The sequence below is a fragment of the Pezoporus wallicus genome, unplaced genomic scaffold (assembly GCF_028554395.1).
Source record: "Pezoporus wallicus isolate ANWC-B61680 ecotype Strahan unplaced genomic scaffold, APGP_CSIRO_Pwel_v1 contig_2025, whole genome shotgun sequence".
NCBI classification, from domain to species: Eukaryota; Metazoa; Chordata; class Aves; order Psittaciformes; family Psittacidae; genus Pezoporus; species Pezoporus wallicus.
Genome location: NW_026640253.1, coordinates 2,234,670 through 2,254,839, shown reverse-complemented (window position 1 = coordinate 2,254,839; position 20,170 = coordinate 2,234,670). Strand labels below are relative to the sequence as shown.

Genomic DNA, 20,170 nt, shown 5'->3' with positions numbered 1-20,170 from the left:
TATGTTCCCAGTGTGGTCACCACCTTTATACTTTGGGAGGTATATGATGGAGGTGCTTAGCAATTACACATCTTTTTTCTCCTTCTCAGGTGCTCAGTCTGTGAAGGAGACATCCTTTTACCCTCCCAGTCCTCCCCCCAGACCATTTACATTTGAGAGTTTTGAATTTTTTGAATGGCCTTTTAATGCTGTTGAGACTTGTTTGCTGATCGTGATGGGAATCACCATGCTAGCATGCATACAGAGTGTGTTTTGCCCACGACTGATTTCAAGAGTTAAGCAGAGTCAGGTTTGGGTCTTGTCTGGGGTCAAATGATAATGTAGGAGGACCAAGAGATTTTCCCTGAGACTGGACAGTCATGAGTGGTAGGGCGTGTGGGATAGTATGGGGAAGTATCTAGGTCAGTGGGCCCCTCCAGTACTTTGGAATTTCACTACCGAACAACTGCAAAATCCAGAAGAATTAGTAAAACACTTAAATGAGGTGTGTGGTCATTCTGGCCATACCAGAGATGGACAAATCATGGCAACGTGCTGGGGCTTGGCCTATGCTTACAGGGCCTTGTTCAACACTATCCAGCACCTTCAAAAGGAAAAGAATGTCGGCGGATCTGAGGGCAAAGCAACAGTCAGCGCAGCTGCTTCAGCTCCAGGCACAGCAGCTTCACCACCCCCAGCAACAAGTACAGTCGCTATTCAATCTTTGGCTGCAATGAATAGCGCAACCACCCCAGTGGCAAGTACAGCAGCTGCTCAAACTTCGACTACAACAGACAGCACAGCTACCCCAGCTCCAAGCACAGCAGCTACACCACCCCCAGCAACAAGTACAGTCGCTACTCAAACCACAGTGATAATTACTGCAGCCAAACCAGAGGACCAATTCGTACCAATATCGGTTGCCCCTGTATGCAAGAGAACAAGCAAAAAAGAGGCAAGAAGGTTGAAGCAAGATGAAGAAACAATGAATTCACCACCCGGTCCAGAATCTGATCAGGAGTCATCATCACATGACGAAGAAGAAGAAGAAGAGGTAACTTCTTGACCTTGGACCTCAACCGAGCTATGGAATATATGAAAAGATTTTACCCGTCAACCAGGGGAGCACATCATCACCTGGTTACTCCGATGCTGGGAAAATGGGGCCGATGGTCACGAACTAGAAGGTACAGAAGCCAAGCAGCTGGGATCACTTGCTAGAGAAGGGGGAATTGACAAAGCAATTGCAAGAGAGAAAACGTCCCTCAGTCTTTGAAGGTGGCCCTTGGCAGCTGTGAAAGAAAGGTTTCCATACAAGGATGATGTTATGAGTCGTTCGGCCAAGTGGACTACTATAGACAAAGGCATCCAGTCTCTGAGGGAATCAGCCATCGTAGAGATGATCTATCACATCAAGCCGAATAATGGGGATACACCCATAGATCCAGGTGAAGTTGAATGTACGCGACCCATGTGACGAAAACTTACACGGAATGCACTGTCATCATATGCCCATTCATTGGCAACAGTAACCTGGAATAACATAGTACCACTTAACAGTGGATGAAATGGTTCATAAACTCCGAGAGTTCGAAGACAATCTCACCCCTTCCATTATCTCAGCTGTCCCAGGACCTCAAACAATTGAGGAACGATCTATCTGATTTATCCAGTTCCTCACGTGTACCAACACACGTCTCAGCTATTAACAAAAGGTGTGCTATTGTTCGAGAGAGGAGATACAGGAGGTATACGCCACGGGCTACCCTATGGTTTTACCTGCAGGATCACAGAGAAGACATGACAAAGTGGGATGGAAAACCTACTTCAGCTTTGGAGGAACGGGTGAGTGAATTGAAGAGGGAAGCAAGGGCCAAGACTGATCATCCCATGAGAGCTACGGCTTCAGTCTCCGGTGAGCAGTTTCCCAGATGGAGTGGAAGAGCTGATTTTACTCCAGCTCCTGCGATAGCAAAGAATAATCCCTTTCACCATGACGTAAGTGTCCAACGCTGTGATGACCATTAGAGGGGCCCTGCCTCCAGCCAGGTGGAGGTAGGGAACAATGGGATTTACTGTACTATGTGGGTCAGATGGCCTGGCACATCAGTCCCACAGAAGTATAAGGCTCTAGTAGATACCGGTGCACAGTGTACCCTGATGTCATCAAGCTGTCAAGGGGTGGAACCCATCTATATTTCTGGAGTGACAGGAGGATCCCAAGAGTTGACTGTGCTGGAGGCTGAAATCAGTCTGACTGGGAGGGAAATGGCAAAAGCACCCTATTGTGACTGATCCAGAGGCTCCATGCATCCTCGGCATAGACTACCTCAAGAGAGGGTACTCCAAAGACCCAAAAGGGTACCGGTGGGCTTTTGGTATTGCTGCTGTGGAGACTGAGGAAATTGAGCAGCTGTCCACCTTGCCTGGTCTCTCAGAAGATCCTTCTGTTGTGGGGTTGCTGAAAGTCGAAGAACAACAAGTGCCAGTTGCGACCACAACAGTGCACCGGTGGCAATATCGCACCAACCGAGACTCCCTGATTCCCATCCATCAGTTGATCCGTAGACTGGAGAGTCAGGGGGTGATCAGCAGGACCCGCACACCCTTTAATAGCCCCATATGGCCAGTGCAAAAGTCTAATGGAGAATGGAGACTAACAGTAGACTATCGTGGCCTGAATGAAGTCACACCACCATTGAGTGCTGCCGTACCGGACATGCTAGAACTTCAGTATGAACTAGAGTCAAAGGCAGCCAAGTGGTATGCCACGGTTGATATTGCAAATGCATTTTTCTCAGTTCCTTTGGCAGCAGAGTGCAGACCACAGTTTGCTTTTACTTGGAGGGGTGTCCAGTTCACTTGGAACCGACTGCCCCAGGGGTGGAAACACAGCCCTACCATTTGCCATGGACTGATCCAGACTGCACTGGAACAGGGGCAAGCTCCAGAACACCTGCAATACATTGATGACATTATTGTGTGGGGCGATACAGCAGAAGAAGTCTTTCAGAAAGGGAGGAAAATAATCCAAATCCTGCTGAAAGCCGGTTTTGCCATAAAACGGAGTAAGGTCAAGGGACCTGCACAGGAGATTCAATTTTTGGGAATAAAATGGCAAGATGGACGTAGATAGGTCCCCACAGATGTGATCAACAAGATAATAGCAATGTCTCCACCAACTAATAAGAAAGAAACGCAAGCTTTCTTGGGTGCTGTGGGGTTCTGGAGTATGCACATCCCAAATTACAGTTCGATTGTAAGCCCTCTCTATCATGTGACCCGGAAGAAGAATGATTTTAAATGGGGCCCTGAGCAACAACAAGCTTTTGAGCAAATTAAACGCGAGATAGTTCATGCAGTAGCCCTTGGACCAGTCCGGACCGGGCCAGATGTAAAAGATGTACTGTACACTGCAGCTGGGGAGAACGGTCCTACCTGGAGCCTCTGGCAGAAAGCTCCAGGGGAGACTCGAGGTCGACCCCTCGGCTTTTGGAGTCGGGGATGCAAAGATCTGAGGCCAGCTATACCCCAACTGAGAAAGAGATACTGGCAGCCTATGAAGGGGTTTGAGCTGCTTCGGAAGTGATTGGCACTGAAGCACAGCTCCTCCTGGCACCCCGGTTGCCCGTGCTGGGCTGGATGTTCAAAGGCAGGGTCTCCTCTACACATCATGCAACTGATGCTACATGGAGTAAATGGGCTGCACTAATTACACAACGAACTCGAATAGGAAATCTCATCGTCCAGGCATTCTAGAAGTCATCATGGACTGGCCAGAGGGCGAAGATTTCGGAATGTCACCAAAGGAGGAGGTGATGCGCGCTGAAGAGGCCCCACCATATAATAAACTGTCAGAAAGTGAAAAGCAGTATGCCTTGTTTACTGATGGGTCTTGCCGTATTGTGGGAAAGCATCGGAGATGAAAGGCAGCTGTATGGAGTCCTGGACGACAAGTTGCAGAAACTGCTGAAGGAGAGGGTGAATCGAGTCAGTTTGCTGAGGTGAAAGCCATCCAGCTGGCCCTGGACATTGCTGAACAAGAAAAGTGGCCAGTACTTTATCTCTATACTGACTCATGGATGGTGGCAAATGCCCTGTGGGGGTGGTTGAAGCAATGGAAGCAGAGCAACTGGTAACTCAGAGGTAAACCCATCTGGGCTGCTGCACTGTGGAAAGATATTGCTGCCCAGGTGCAGAACCTGGTGGTGAAGGTACGTCATGTAGATGCCCATGTACCCAAGAGTCGGGCCACTGAGGAACACCAGAACAACCAACAAGTGGATAAAGCGGCTAAGATTGAAGTGGCTCAGATGTACTTACATTGGCAACATAAAGGTGAATTATTTTTGGCCTGGTGGGCCCATGACACTTCAGGCCATCAGGGCAGAGATGCAACATATAGATGGGCCTGTGATCGAGGGATGGACTTAACAATGGAAGCTATTGCCCAGGTTATTTATGAGTGTGAAACATGTGCTGCAATTAAACAAGCCAAGCAGTTAAAGCCTCTTTGGTATGGAGGACGATGGTTGAAGCATAAATATGGGGAGGCCTGGCAGATTGACTATATCACACTGTCGGCAACCCGCCAAGGCAAGCACCGTGTGCTTACCATGGTGGAAGCAACCACCGGGTGGCTGGAAACACACGCTGTGCCCCATGCCACTGCCCGGAACACTATCCTGGGCCTTGAGAAACAGATTTTGTGGCGACACGGCACCCCAGAGAGAATTGAGTCAGACAATGGGACTCATTTCCAGAATAACCTTGTAGATATTTGGGCCAAAGAGCATGGCACTGAGTGGGTATATCACATCCCCTACCATGCACCAGCCTCTGGGAAAATCGAACGGTACAATGGGCTGTTAAAAACTACACTGAGAACAATGGGTGGGGGAACTTTCAAGCATTGGGATACACACTTACCAAAGGCCACCTGGTTGGTCAACACCAGAGGATCTGCCAACAGGGCTGGCCCAGCCCAGTCAGAACTTTTACATATTGTAGAGGGGGACAAAGTTCCCGTGGTGCATATGAAGAATTTGCTGGGGAAGACAGTCTGGGTTATTCCTGCTTCAGGTAAAGGCAAACCCACTCATGGGATTGCTTTTGCTCAGGGACCTGGATATACTTGGTGGGTAATGCAGGAAGATGGGGAAGTCCGATGTATACCTCAAGGGGATTTGATTTTAGGGGAAAACAGCCAATGAACTTAAGTGTATGCTGTTGCCTGCTGTGTAATACTTTTATAGCCCATCCACTAGATGTCTCCAGGTCACCAGCGACTGGCCCTGACTTCCCTCCAACCATCATCCCAACAGAGAATGAACTTTGATAGAACCGGATGAGTTCTGCGGTAAAGGAACGACCAGCATCAGAAGGCAACAATCCAATACTGCACACAGCCTTTCCTGCCCTGAAAGATCGTTACAAGAGATGGAACCTGACATCATGGACCGAATGGACTCTGCAGCATTATAGGGATTGGTCCATGCACTAAGAAAATGATCCCTTTCTCTTGGTCTGTGTGTATATGGATGTATATATGTGGGAGAGCAATGGTGTATTGAAAATGTGGGATCTGAGCATGACGTGAATGGAATGGAATAAGGGGTAGATAATGTCCTGGGTTCAGCAGTAGCAGTCATGTTTCTCCTTCGTGGTAGCTGGTGCAGTGCTGTGTTTTGACTTCCAGCCTGGGAAGAGTGCTGGTGATACCAATGTTTTCGGTTGTTGCTAAATGGTGTTTACCCTGACCAAGGACTTTGTGAGGCTCATGCTCTGCAGGGAGGAGGGGAAGCTGTGAGGAAGCAGAGACGGGGCGCCTGACCCAGGCTAACCAAAGAGGTATTCCATACCACAGCATGTCATGCCTGGGGTGGGGGGTAACTGGGAGTTGACACGGGCTTCTGGGTCGGACTCGTTTCTTGGCCAGTGGTATTGTATTCTCTTCCCTTGTTATTTTCTCTTATCATTGCTGTCGTTGGTAGTAGCGGTGGTGATTTGTGTTGTACATTGGTTGCTGAACTGTTCTTGTCTCAACCCGTGGGAGTTGTACTCTTTTGATCCTCCTCCCCGTTCCTCCGGGAGCAGGGAAGGGGAGAGCCCCGGGGCGGGTGGGGGGCCCTCGATTGCTCTCAGCCTGGCACCACTCACTGGGAGTGAGTGAATGAGCTGTCTGGCTAGGGTTTAAACCACGACAAGTTCATACAGTCCCAGGATGGTTGAGATTGGACTGTACCTCTGAAGAGCATCTGTTCCAACTCCCCTGCTCAAGCAGGGCCACCCAGAGCCGACCACCCAGTTTCAGTCACCCAGGACTACTTCCAGATAACAAGTGATTGCTTAAACTAAATATAGCATTTTGTCTGGGGAAAATAATAATACGAAAGCTGTTCTTGTGGTGTGTGTTGTTTTTTTTTTTTAATAATAGACTAAAGATCTTATTTTGTTCATTATTTCTTATGGAGATCGAGCATAACATAGGTAGAGAAGAAATGCAGAACTACTAAATATCTTAAATCTTTATTTTAAGAATGAATAAATTTTGGTGGTTCTGCTCTGGGAAGATTGGCAACTCAGCATTCAAAAGATACAGCTGAACTTGTAGATTTTCAATATATTGGCTGTTACATTGAAAAGTTAACTGATAGAGTTTATTCAGCTGGTTTCTATTGAAGTGTAATAGGCTTAAAATGTGTCATTGTAGAATAAAGTTAATTTCTGATGTATTACTTTTGATCTTCCTCAGTTTGTAGCATTTTGATTTTCCTGTAAATGCCTTTTTGACACTGTTTAACTTCTTTAAACACACAAGTACTCATTGGGTGGGTGGGTGTTTCAAAAAGAACTCAGGAGCTTGCATTATAGATAAAAATTATTGGAAAACAATTCTTAAGTCATTTTATACGCTTAAGTTGTTACATGTGAATCATGTAGCTTTCTTTTCATTTTTTAAGTTAAGCTTGATCCTTGATCAAATGGACTTCATTACAAAACCCAAAATCTTATCTTTTTACAGATCAGACTAACCACATTTATATTGCATAAAAATGCATTTTCTTTTATTGTTATACAAAATCATTATTTATGGGTTTCCTCCACCCATAAAATCAGCAGTACTGTGAAGCAGAATGGAAAATTTCATAGCTGTGCCCTGCAATGGCTGTCTAAAAATGCTCATCTGTCCCTTCAAGCGCTTGGAGTATGTTAGTGTCTGACGAATAGCTTCTTGTTTGTTAGGTGGTCTAAAATGGTCACTCCTCAGCTTATCCTTCATTATTCTATTACAGCTATTACTTTGTTAAGTAAAGGGCAGGCCTCAATACATGCATGCCTGTCCTATCACATTTACTTGCCATTCCTGGCAAGTGTTTATGCTATCTGTGTAAATAATAAAGTAATTGCATGCCTATAGGAGGTTTTTCTCAAATCAGTTATTAGCTGTGTAAATCTTGTGTCATAAAAGTTTATAGAGTTATTATCTATCTAAGTATCTTTAAAGGTTTTGATTGCTTTTGTTGGGTTGCTTAAAGGTTGCAAACGTGTTTGTAAGTATTGACAATGCGCATTGTATTGAAATGTATTCAAAGGCTTACAAAGCTAAATTTTGGATGGTACAAGCAACAAAACTGTACTATGGCTGAGGTCGAAGGTAGCTGTCATCTGAATCTGAGGGGTAACTAAATGGCCTCAGCATTTCCCTGTGATACGGGAATTGAAAGAGGGTCTAGTGGCAGGATGGAGACTGCAGCTCCTTTACATTCCTTAAATGTTCCTAGGGAGGTTGCCTGACACTTTATTATGTCATTCACAAGTTTGTGCAATAGATTTAAAATGTTATATTTATTTTTTTTATAAATTAGTAGAGCAGAAAGAGCAATTCCTGTAGAGGAAGAAGTAAGTTTATTCAGTAAATAGTATTGCAGCTATAATATGTATTTATAGCTCAGTTTCCAAAGGCAGTGAAACTTAGATGATTCTGCCTTACAGACAGGAAGATGCAAGAGTGTTTGTGCTGTCTGTATTTGTCTGTACAGCTCTCTTCTCTTTCCTGCTAGCTTGCGAACCTGGTGCACAATTTCACAAAAAATGTTAGAAATGTAGTTCTTTTACTAATGATCCAGTTACTCTAAGTGTTGGGGTTGCAGGTATTAAGGATTTCATTGTAAGCTTCTGTGTGAGGTCTAGTAGTTCATTGAGATTACCTGCTTGAGAAAGACCTCACAAACATTTTGAGTGAATGGCAATTTTAATTTCAATTTAAATTTAAAATTGTTAAGTTTTTCCCTTTTGCTTCTTTTCCATACATGATTTCATTCAATTAATTTAGGGGCATTCATGTTGCATTTTGGCGTTTTGGTTTTGTTTTTTTTTAAACTTTCGCACTTCAATAGTGAGTCCTTTGCAAAAGATTCACTGAAATTATGAGGAACAGGGTTCCTTTCTGTAAATCTTTAACTTCAGTGCAGGTACCAGGTAAGCAAGCAGGAGTTTCCCTTCTGCCTTGTTATCCTGAGGTTTCTAAAGATGTGAAGTTCTTTATGGTCCTGTCTTACTCCACCTGCTCTTTGTTTATTCTAAATGTCTTGTTAAATCAAGTAGTTTGAGTAGGTGTGTGACTGTTATGTACCTCTTTGAAGTTGTTTATATTGTTGGAACTAAAATTTACCAAACTAATTTTGATCTTATGTTTTCTAGTATACTGCTTTATTAAGTGCAGTTATAATTTTTTTTTATTTTTTATTTTTAATTTTGCTACAAGTGCAAATAAATTACTGGGCTTTATGAATAATTTTTTTATTTTGTGGGGAAAGGAGAAGGGAAGAAGGTAGAAAGATGACTGATTTAGGCATCTCCCTAGTTTTTCTATTCTTGAAAACAAAATTAACTTTTATACACTTTTCTGGGGAAGTTATGTTGGGATAGGGCTTGTAGCAGAGTTATAGTTTTATTCTTCATTATAGAATATCTTCCACAGTAGTTACAGTTGCCAAGCAGTGATACTGTAATAATATTTTGGCAAACAACTATTCCTGCTATGTTATGAAACCAAACAGAAACCCACCACCAAATAAGGCATATTTACATGTTTAATAATGCTTCTGTTTTGCTTTTTTTTCTATTATGCATGTGGATTAGTGTGTGTTCTCTTTATGAGCCTGGAGATAGTATCCTAATACATAATTTCTGCAGTTAGTCTGTCAAAATACAAAGTGTGGACTAATGTTTTTAGCTCTAACATAGTCTTTAATTTTTTTTTTGATAAAGAGAATGCCCCTCAGAGACTTGAAACTTGTGCAGTCCTTCCTTTTCATATATTTTGACAATTGGTGAAAACTTGCTGTGAACAAAAGAGCATTGAAAAAATTAATTCAATATGTTACAACTGTCAAAACTCAGATGTGCTCAGCTTGACTCTTGCTTGCTACCTGCCCCCCCCCAAAAAAAATCTATGGCTGCTTTTTGATTCATGGCTGGAGAGGGTATCTTTATTACATTCTTAAATTATCAATTTAAAAAAAAAACCCGAAAGATACAAAACTCAGATGGTAGCACTTGAAAGAAGACAGTGGAAATAATGTTTGTTTTAATTCTCTTGCATAAGTAGGGCAAAATAATGTCACTCTATAATCATTGGCCCTTTTCTTGAATCACAGTCCCCTGTGATCTTGAATGAAAGACAGCATTGCATGAGTCTTGAGACTTAAGCAATTATGTAAGATACCTTCCTGCAATTTAAATCTTGTCATCTGGTTTCATATTTTTAAAAACGCTTGCCAGCCTTTAGGTGAAATGTAATTTCCCACTTTATCTTGTGTAAAAGCTGATAAAAAAGAAAGGTCAGGTGGTGCTGCAGCATCCATATACTGTGGTTGAGTTGAATGCTGGGAGTTCCTTCAGGCAGTCTCATACGCTCTCAGCCCTGTTCTGAGCCCCTAGATTGAAAAATGCTTGCATAATCGGGTACTGTTTTGTGACTTATTAATTGCTCTCTTGGGTATATGGTTGCATGTGAGCCAGATTGGCTACTTTCCCAGCTTGCATCACTGGCAGCTGTTTTGCTTGAGGCAGATGGCTTGCAAGAGAAGCACCCATAAATTAGGACTTTTTTCACACCGTTCTGTGAGAGGGGACCTGATGAGATGACATTTCACAGTGGGGTCTTTTTTGTACGCCCTGCTAAATATTTTTGTAAGTTTCTAAATAGCACACTTTACAATCATCTCTACTTTTAGAAAGACTTCTAGGGTAGTACAGACACTACAATGTAGTCAGCATGAAAATGTTAAATTATATTAAGAACCATGAGTGATTTTTTCCTATGTGAAAGAAGGTTCTGAAAAAAAATAATTTATATCAGAAAGAGAAAGGAGAATTTATACACTTTATATCATAAGAGTATGAGCATTTTTAAGGGTGGTAGCTGAAAAGGAAATGGAATACTGTATGATGGGAAAATGTCAATATTCTACTAAAGAATTTTAGACATATTTGTGGGTAACATTTTTCTTCTGGACTTTCTGCTCAGAGTTCCCATGTGGAAGTTTAATAGCCAAACTTCTAGAAAACTACTTCTAAAGAGTAGTAAGAGACTTGTGCAATATTTTTGTAGTTAAGAATTCTATTGTCATGCTTCTCCATCCATATGTTCATCCTGTAGGTGCACACATACTGCTGCTCTGGAAACTGGAAAATTTCTTGCATGAGCGGGACCCATGAACCAGACACTCATAAAATTAACATTGGCTTTCTATGCATCTCCACACCATCGTAAACCAAAAATTTCATCCTAGAATCATCATTTCTAAAAACTACACAGCACTTTTAAGCCAGAGCAATTTACTACTTTTGCCGTTTGATTATTCTTTTGCTCCGGTACTGATGTATTTTGTTAAAGCAAATTACTTTTAGTCTTTTCTAGTTTGTACTTAGAGATTCTTCTTTGCTGTTGACCATGCCTGTAATCCTCCAGTGGGCTTTAAGAATCACCTTTGCCATAGAGACTGCTTCTGAAATTCATGTCTCTGTTTACATCTCTGCAATAAGGCATGCATTTGAGAAATGTGATATTTGATTTGGACTCATACTCAAGCAAATAAAGGATTATTAGAGGAAACATCAATAATTTCCTCCAGTGAAGTCCTAGGCTTTCATGCTGTGGTGGCAAGGTGGGAAGGTTTCTTAATCTAAGTCAGGGCCAGTTAGGACATGCTATAAAGGAGAGAAAAAATAGCCTCTGAAGAAGAATTGGTCTCTAACCAAATTTAACTTGGAGAAAATAGTTTTTCTTTCTTCCCTGGGGAAACAGTCCTCTTAAGTTGAGCTGTGTCAGAGCTTCTGATCTACAATATTGGTCCAAGCTGTCTGTGTATGTGGGCTACTGTTAAATCTTTGTGTTTCATTGTCTTCTTGCCTTACAGTTAAAGAAGTACTGCATAGCAGCTCTACTTACAAAATAGAGCCAAAGTCTGTTTGTCTTTATTGTGCTCTTATTTATAAATTATTTTTTAGTTGTTAAAGCATGTAAATAGTCTAGCTGTTGTGGTTATGACAAGTGTCTGATTCCCCCTTCCTCACCAATTTTTACTTTTCTTGAAATGCCACATTTGTTCATTTTGCTTCTGAGAGCAAATGCTGAAATATAACGGTGGTTTTCCTGCTGTACTGAACTTGTATAACTCCTCTTTGTATGTGCAAAAGATACCTTAGGTATGTGTGTATTCACTTCAAGAAGAGAAGAAAGTTAGAATCTGAAAATAAGTATGAACTATCTCTTGCTCTAAGTGTTCAAATCAGATTTTTCTTTAATTTTTTTTTTAGTCACACTGGTTTTGGGCGAATGTGTTTTCTGTGCTCCCACATAGTCCATAGAAATCAGGTGATTTAAAGCATTTCTGTTAGGCTTCATATAACATAATGTAGAGAAGATATTTAAAGCATTCATTCACCTGTAGTCTCTTTAAACTGAAATAGGCTTTGTGAAAAGACACAGATATTCTTATAAAAATAGGCTTCAGAGTAAACCAGTTGGTAGTTATGGGGTGGGTGCAGAAATTACTGCAATCTGCTCTGTGCTATGTAAGTAACAAATAAAAATAGTCCCATTGGGCCTAATATTTCATAACTTTGACTGAGTGTGACCAGTTTTATCTTCTGCTGTTGAAGCTTACATTGGCTGCTCTTCTTCAGTGTTAAATGATACTTTCGGCAATTGGTGGCATAATTGAAGCACAGGAAACCCAGGCAACTGCCATCACAGAGTTCCAAAGTAAGAAAATATCTTCCCTCTTTGTGTTAACCTGCTAAATTTGTCTGTCTTCCTCAAAATTATGGAGAGATTTGGGGGATTTTTGTTTTTCCTGCCATGTATTTCCTACTGACTGATCTCTGGGTCGGAATCCCTGGTAATATGTGTGTCAATTAGCCTATGTCTTGCAGATGTAGTTGCCCTTATAGGCCAGCTGACTGTCCTTGGCAGAAACAAATACAAAAAAGTAAAACCGTATGACCAGAGAGAAAAAAAAAACAAAAAAGGCAAAGATGGTAACACAGAAGAAATCATTCTTTCTTGCCATGTATTTCAGAGAAGCTCTTTCAATCTATTTTTGCATTTCTGTGTTCATGGCTCCCTGACTGTAATCTTTTGTTTGAAATATTTGATCTGTAAGGTATCTTTACTTTCAATCCATGACATTTAAGTTTATATGTCAGTGATTTTCTTTCCCATTCCACTAACATAAATAGAACTTTTTCTATATGAAATTTGTTTATTTCTGACTGTAGTGGTTTGAGCCCAGCTGGCAACTAAGTACCATGCAGCCACTCTGCCTGAAACCCAGACACTCACTTAAATACAGATTATTTGCTGTTATTTGCTGTATTATTTGCTCCAGTAATAAAATTGGACTGAAGAGACAAATACTCTCTACCTAATGAAGAGTCCCTCCCCAGCATCCCTATAGGCCCCCTTCAGATACTGGAAGGCTGCTATGAGGTCACCATGCAGCCTTCTCTTCTCCAGGCTGCCAGCCCCAACTTCCTCAGCCCGTCTTCATATGGGAGGTGCTCCAGTCCCCTGATCATCCTCGTGGCCCTTCTCTGGACTTGTTCCAACAGTTCTATGTCCTTTTTATGTTGAGGACACCAGAACTGCACACAATGCTGCAGGTGAGGTCTCACAAGAGCAGAGTAGAGGGACAGGATCACCTCCTTGGACCTGCTGGTCATGCTCCTTTTGATGCAGCCTGGAACACGGTTGGCTTTCTGGGCTGTGAGCGCACACTGAAGCTGGCTCATGTTCATTTTCTCATCAACCAAAACCCCCAAGTCCTTCTCCACAGGGCTGCTCTGAATCTTTCTCTGCCTAACCTGTAGCTGTGCCTGGGATTGCTCTGACCCAGGTGTAGGACCTTGCACTTGGCATGATTAAACCTCATGGGGTTGGCATCAGCCCACCTCACAAGCGTGTCAAGGTCCCTCTGGATGGCATTCCTTCCCTCCAGCATATCAACCGAACCACACAGCTTGGTGCCATTGGCAAACTTGCTGAGGGCACACTTGATCCCACTGTCCATGTCACCAACAAAGATGTTGAACAAGACCGGTCCCAACACCAATCCCTGAGGGACACCACTCGTTACTAGTCTCCAGCTGGACATTGAGCCATTGACCACAACTCTTTGTGTGCGGCCATCCAGCCAGTTCTTTATCCACCGAGTGGTCCATCCATCAAACTGATGTCTCCAATTTAAAGACAAGGATGTCGTGTGGGACAGTGTCGAATGCTTTGCACAAGTCCAGGTAGATGACATCAACTGCTCTACCCCTGTCCATCAGTTCTGTAGCCCCATCATAGAAGGCCACCAGATTGGTCAGGCAGGATTTCCCCTTAGTGAAGCCATGCTGGCTGTCACCAAGCACCTTGTTGATTTTCATGTGCATTAGCATGCCTTCCAGGAGAATCTGCTCCAAGATTTTGCCAGGCACAGAGGTGAGACTGACTGGTCTGTAATTCCCCGGGTCATCCATTTTCCCCTTCTTGAAAATGGGGGTTATATTTCCCTTTTTCCAGTCCTTGGGAACTTCACCTGACTGCCATGATTTCTCAAATATGATGGCCAGCGGCTTAGCAACTTTATTTGCCAGCTCCTTCAGGATCCACGGATGGATTTCATCAGGACCCATTGACTTGTGCATGTTCAGATTTTTAAGACGGTCTCAAACCAGTTCCTCTCCTACAGTGTGCGCAAGGTCTTCATTCTTACAGTCCCTGCATCTGCCTTCCAAGACTTGGGTGATTTGGTCAGAGCTTTTGCCAGTGAAGACTGAGGCAAAGGAGTCATTCAGAAGCTCAGCCTTCTCCAAATCCTGCGTAGCCAGTTCTCCTGAGAGCTTCCAGTGGGGGCCTACGTTGTCCCTCGTCTGTTTTTTATTTGCTATGTACCTGTAGAATCCCTTCCACTTATCTTTAATACCTCTAGCTAAGTTTAATTCTAACTGAGCCTTAGCTTTCCTAACCTGGTCCCTAACTTCTCGGACAACATCCCTGTACTCTTCCCATGCCACCTGTCCTTGCTTCCACTTATTGTAAGCCTCTTTTTTCAATTGTATTTCCTCAGGAGCTTCTTATCCATCCAAAGAGGTCTCCTGGCCCTCCTGCTGCACTTCTTTCTGGTTGGGATGCAACACTCCTGAGCTTGCAGCAGGTGATCCTTGAATATCAACCAACAGTCTTGGGCCCCTCTGCCCTCTAGGGCTGTATCCCATGGAACCTTACTAAGCAGGTTCCTGAAGAGGCCAAAGTCTGCTCTTTTGAAGTCCAGGGCAGTGAGCTTGCTGCACGCTCTTCTCACTGTCCTGAGGATCTCAAATTCGACCATCTCATGATTGCTGCATCCAAGGCTGCCCTGGAGCATCGCATTTCCAACGAGCCCTTCCCTGTTGGTGAGCACGAGGTCAAGCATGGCACCTCTCCTTGTCAGCTCCTCCATTACTTGCAGAAGGAAGTTGTCTTCTACACAATCGAGGAACCTCCTGGATTGCTTATGCCGGGCCCTACCGTCCTTCCAAAAGATGTCAGGGTGGTTGAAGTCCCCCATGAGAACAAGGGCCTGCGAGCGTGAGGCTTTTCCTATCTGTCTATGGAGTGCTTCATCCGCAGGTTCTCCTTGATCAGGCGGTCTGTAACGGATCTCCACAGTAATGTCTCCCATAGCTATATTCCCTTTAACCCTGACCCACAAACTCTCTGTGGACTGCTCTCCTGTCCCCAGACAGAGTTGCATACTCTCCAGCCCATCCCTAGCATAAAGGGCAACACCCCCTCCCTGCCTGCCAGGCCTGTCTTTCCTAAAGAGCCTGTAACCTTCCATTCCAACACTCCAGTCGTAGGAGCCATCCCACCATGTTTCTGTGATGCCTATTATATCATACCCCCGTAGATGTGCACACATCTCTAATTCCTCTTGTTTGTTCCCCATGCTACAGGCATTTGTATAGAGGCATCTGAGCCGAGCTCCAACTGAAGCCGGCTCATTGGCTGGAGCAGCTGGGATATCTCTACATTGCTCCAGGCATTTATTATAGGTGCTGGCAACTGACTGGGTGTGTTGGGATGGAATGACGCCCCCTCCCCCAACACATCCAGTTTAAAGCCTCCTTGACCAGTCTGGCAAGCCTCCTACCAAAACTGCTCTTTCCCTTCTTTATCAGACCAGCTCCACCAGCCCCCAGCAGACCTGGCCTACAAGCTTGGGTCCCATGGTCAAGACACCCAAACCCCTGACTATGACACCACCCTTTTAACCAGTTATTAACCTGGCCAATCCTCCTAGCTTTTTTTAGGTCCTTCCCTGTACCCTGGAGAATTGATGAAAAGACCACCTGAGCTCCAGAGCCCCTAACCACCTCCCCCAGGGCTCTGTAGTCCTTCTTTATGTTCCCCAGGCTACTACTATCTATATCCCTAGCACCCACATGTATCACCAGGAGTGGGTAATAGTCCGTGGGACTTACTAGAGCAGGCAGCCTCTCTGCCACATCCCTGATCCGTGCCCCCGGTAGGCAACACACCTCCCTTGAGACGGGGTCTGGCCGGCAGACAAGTGCTTCTGTCCCTTTCAGTGTAGAGTCCCCTAAAGACCTGCCGCTTTTTCCTAGCAGCACCAGTAGAGATCTTCTTTAGCAGTGCATCAGCTGGCTGTTTCTGGCTCGAGTACGCTTCCTCATTAGCCCCCTAATATGTAGATTGAACAAATCACGGGCCTTTGTATGACAAGCTGAGCAGTCTGGAAATTGCATTTAAAATATTAAGTAATACTTTGAAAGAAAATAGTAAGCTAAGAAATGGCAATTTAGAAACTTGCCAGAATATTAGTCCTTCCATATTTCTCCTTTCTCCGCCCTCAAGCTCACCTAGTTTCTCTCGCACCAGTAATATTAAACCTATTGAAGGATAAAGAATGTGAAGGAACTGAGCATGTTTTCATTTAGGACTTGTTGGTAATAAACATCATTTAATTAAAAATTTCAAATGCAACTTCTGAAGTTCTCTAGCAAGTTTTAAGGAAAGTGCTGATCTCAAGAGTTCTTACACATCTTTCCTGAATTGTTGTTCTTTTATTTGGTTATACAATATTCAGTTTAGAGGGGTATGCATTTTGACTTTTAAAGCAGGTATAGTTATGATTGTGACAGTGCCTGTCATAGAACTGTAGGATGGTTAGGGTTGGAAAAGACCTTAAGATCATCTGGTTCCAGTCCCCCTGTCATGCGTAGGGGCGCCTCACACTAGACCATATTGCCAAGGCACAGTCCAACCTGGCCATCTTCAGATTAGACTTGCAGGTCAATCTGGTTTTCAAGATGTAGGCTCTAATTGGATGTGCTGATAAATGATTCAGCAGTATGTTTAGTTAAGTATAATTGTAAGGAAGTTCTCAGCTCTACTGGATTGCAATCTCCAGTTTAGTTCAGTTTTGTGTTTCTTTTAATATTTCATGTGGGGGTCTATTATTTGGAGATCTAAGCCACTGTAAGTGCTGTTCTTCTCCCTATTTGTCACTAGTGAACCTTCCTGATTATTTTTAGTTTCGAGCCTGATACATTTTGGAAGTGTAAAGAGAAGTAAAGTTGAGATACATTAAATGAAAGTGCAAAAGTTTTATGGCTTACTTTTTCAATGGATTTTCTGAGCATTATGCAGGATGGTGTTTCTTCATTTATTTTGTTGTGTTAGTTTGCCAATGCTCTACTATGACAGAGGTGACAATACTGTTAGTTCAATGATATCTTTTAAAAAACTTTCATAATGGGTTTAGTTACTTTATATACCCATTTCTGTAGAGTTTGTGTGTATATACATATATCTGTATAAAAATGTATAGATATATACATACATATGTATATAAAAATTAAGGAAGTCTGAAAAGGAAATGTAATAGAGGTTTTCCAAGCTCTTTGATCTGCCTTGTATTTAAGTTTTGAAGAAGGTACCTACTTAGTTGTTTGTGGAGGAGAGCTCCAAGAATGAATGTCAATTACTCTGCAAAAGGTACAAATGGATTGTCATATTTAAGCTATAATATAAAGAAATCTGGTAGATAGTACGTATTTTTTTAAAACTGTATTTCTTTTAAAGGGAATAACTGGGTCATTTGGAATTCTCTGGCGGGACTAGGAGACTGCTGCTGCCCTTGGAACATATTGAGTGGAGGGAAGAGGAGAGCTTCCTGGCTACAAGTGTGTAGGCACTGGAGAGCTGTAGTTCAACAGAGATGGATGAGAGGAGCCACTCCATAACCAGGCCTTAGAAGGAAACTTCCTAAGGATATAAAAGGATAGTACAGTTTGCTGCAACTTGGAAAATTGCTAAAATGGGCCTATTTAATTGGACCCATCATCTCCATTAACTGGAGATAATATCAAACTGGTCCACCCAGTTTTTTCATGAAGTGTTGTGGGTTTTTTTCCCTCTGGGCTTCTCAAACATGTTTTGACAAATGACAATTTGGCTGTCCTAGCTAGAGGGATATGTCTGGGCTGTGTTGAATAGCCATGGATTGATCTATGAACCTTTTTTGACACCTTTGGTTACATTTAGCTTCTTTAAAACCTGCAGCAATGACTGCAATAATTTAATTATGTGGTGTGTGAGATTTATCCTTTGATTTGTTTTAAGCCTGCTGCCAGATGATCTAATTACATGGCACTCATTCATGTGCTTGTGAGCAGTGACTAACGGTTCTGTATTTACCTTCTCTATAACTTTGGTAACTACAGAGCATTATTACAATCCTGTGTTTTCCTCACATTTAGAGGGATGTCAGTCTGTGTAGTTCCTCACAGTAGAATCTTTGATTTCTCTTATAACATGTCCTTTTTTATTTCTTCTATGCTGATAGATCTACAGGCAGCACTCATTGTGGGTGTAGCATGGATTTATGCAGTGACGCTTCTGTATTGTTTCACGTTCCTTCTCTAATATTTCATTTAATGTTGAGAATTGGGTTGATGCAAATGACTTCAAGATCTCTTTCCTGGTTGCTATTGATGTAATATAAGCCCAGCTTTCTATATAACTAGTTTAAAATTTATTTTTATTCTTAGCATTTACTCATCAGCTAGTACTGAATTTCAGCAATGTCTTATTGCCAATTTACTCTCTATATTAAGATCTATTGATGCTTTTTCACGATCAAATCTATTTCTGACTATCCTCAGGAATTTTGTGTCATCAGTGTATGTTGACACTTCAGACTTCTCTCGCCTTTTCAGTTCATTTTGAGTTGATTAAGATAGATCCCAGATTGAGCCTTTGATGAAGTGCTACTGGCCATTTTTATTTTTTTTTTCTTTTTGTGAAATTTCTACTCTTATTCTTTACGTTCTATGTTTTAATAAATTAGTAACCCAGAGGAGAGCCATCTTTTTCTTCCCATGTAAATACGATTTCTTCAGGGAGGTTAAGTGGAAACTGTGTCTAAGATTTTTGTTGGTTTTGTTTAAGATCAAAATACACCGGTTGACTGGTTCACTTCTATTGCTGTGTGCAATCTATTTCAAAAGTAGACTTGCTGGCCACGGTATCCACATATGAAAATCCTACTGATTTTTGTCAATGTGTCATTTAAATGATGCATCTATAAACTCCTTTTGCAGGGTTTCTCTCCTTCCACCTTCCCAGTTTCTGTCCATTTCCTCTGACATTTTCCCCACATTCTTCTGTATCTCTTTAGAAGCTGATGTAGTAGCTGCTAATTTCTAGTCCTGTGATACAACACACAGCTTTTAATTGGTTATACCGCATTATACAGATTTTACTCCTTTGAAGGTTACTATAATTAAATCTTATCTTTCATGAGTTGGATCAGGCATGATTAGATATTTGATTATATATTTTGGCCAGTTTATCTCCTTATTTAGTTTGTACTTTACAAGGGTATTTGACTAATATATACATTTTGAATATAATAAGTTAACTGATACATTAAAATACTCAGAGGAAAAAAAATTCTAATTGTTACATTTCAGTGTAAAGATTGTAATTAAATGTTTTAGAGGATATATGTATTAATTTTAGAATTAAAACTATAATTTCTGTCATGAAAAAAAATTGTTTTTAAAGCATGAAGTACCTAGATTTCAGTTAAACACCCTCCTCCCCAGCTATATGACCATTTGCCTTTTGAAAGACTCGTAATCTTTATGACATGGAACAGCCAATTACAATGGTCTGATTAATGTTGCAAAAGTTTTTTTTGCTTGCCTCATTGGGACAATAATTTTTGAGTTAGATACTGCTGGGAATCTTGGCATCCCATAGTTTTTCTATGGTTAGTGTTAGTTTTAAATTCTAGGTATTTTCATCTTTTCTACTTAAAAAAAAAATAAAGTCAAAACATATGCAAGAGGAGATGCTAGCTGAGAGTTGAATTTGTTGGTAGGAACAGAATTAGTCACAGATAGTGTGGACTTGTTTTTGTTAGGTTCATCTCATTAATAGCTATTTTGAAAACACAGTTTAAAAGAGACTTCATAGAAAACACATTAAAGGCTATTAGTAAAAGGCTGAGAAATAAAAAAATTAGCCGTGTTCCCCAAGGAAAAGTTACTTTGCATGCTTTTATAATATTTGATAGATTTATTGGGCATGCTACACTGCAACTTTATTGTAATCCTTGTCCCA

At 42.0% G+C, this 20,170-nt stretch overlaps 1 protein-coding gene across 2 annotated transcripts in view; it reads left to right on the top strand.

Moving 5' to 3' along the window:
* Nucleotides 1-20,170, top strand: part of PDE3B (phosphodiesterase 3B) — a 98,379-nt gene that overhangs the window by 43,932 nt on the left and 34,277 nt on the right. The gene's annotated exons all lie outside the window — the stretch shown is intronic.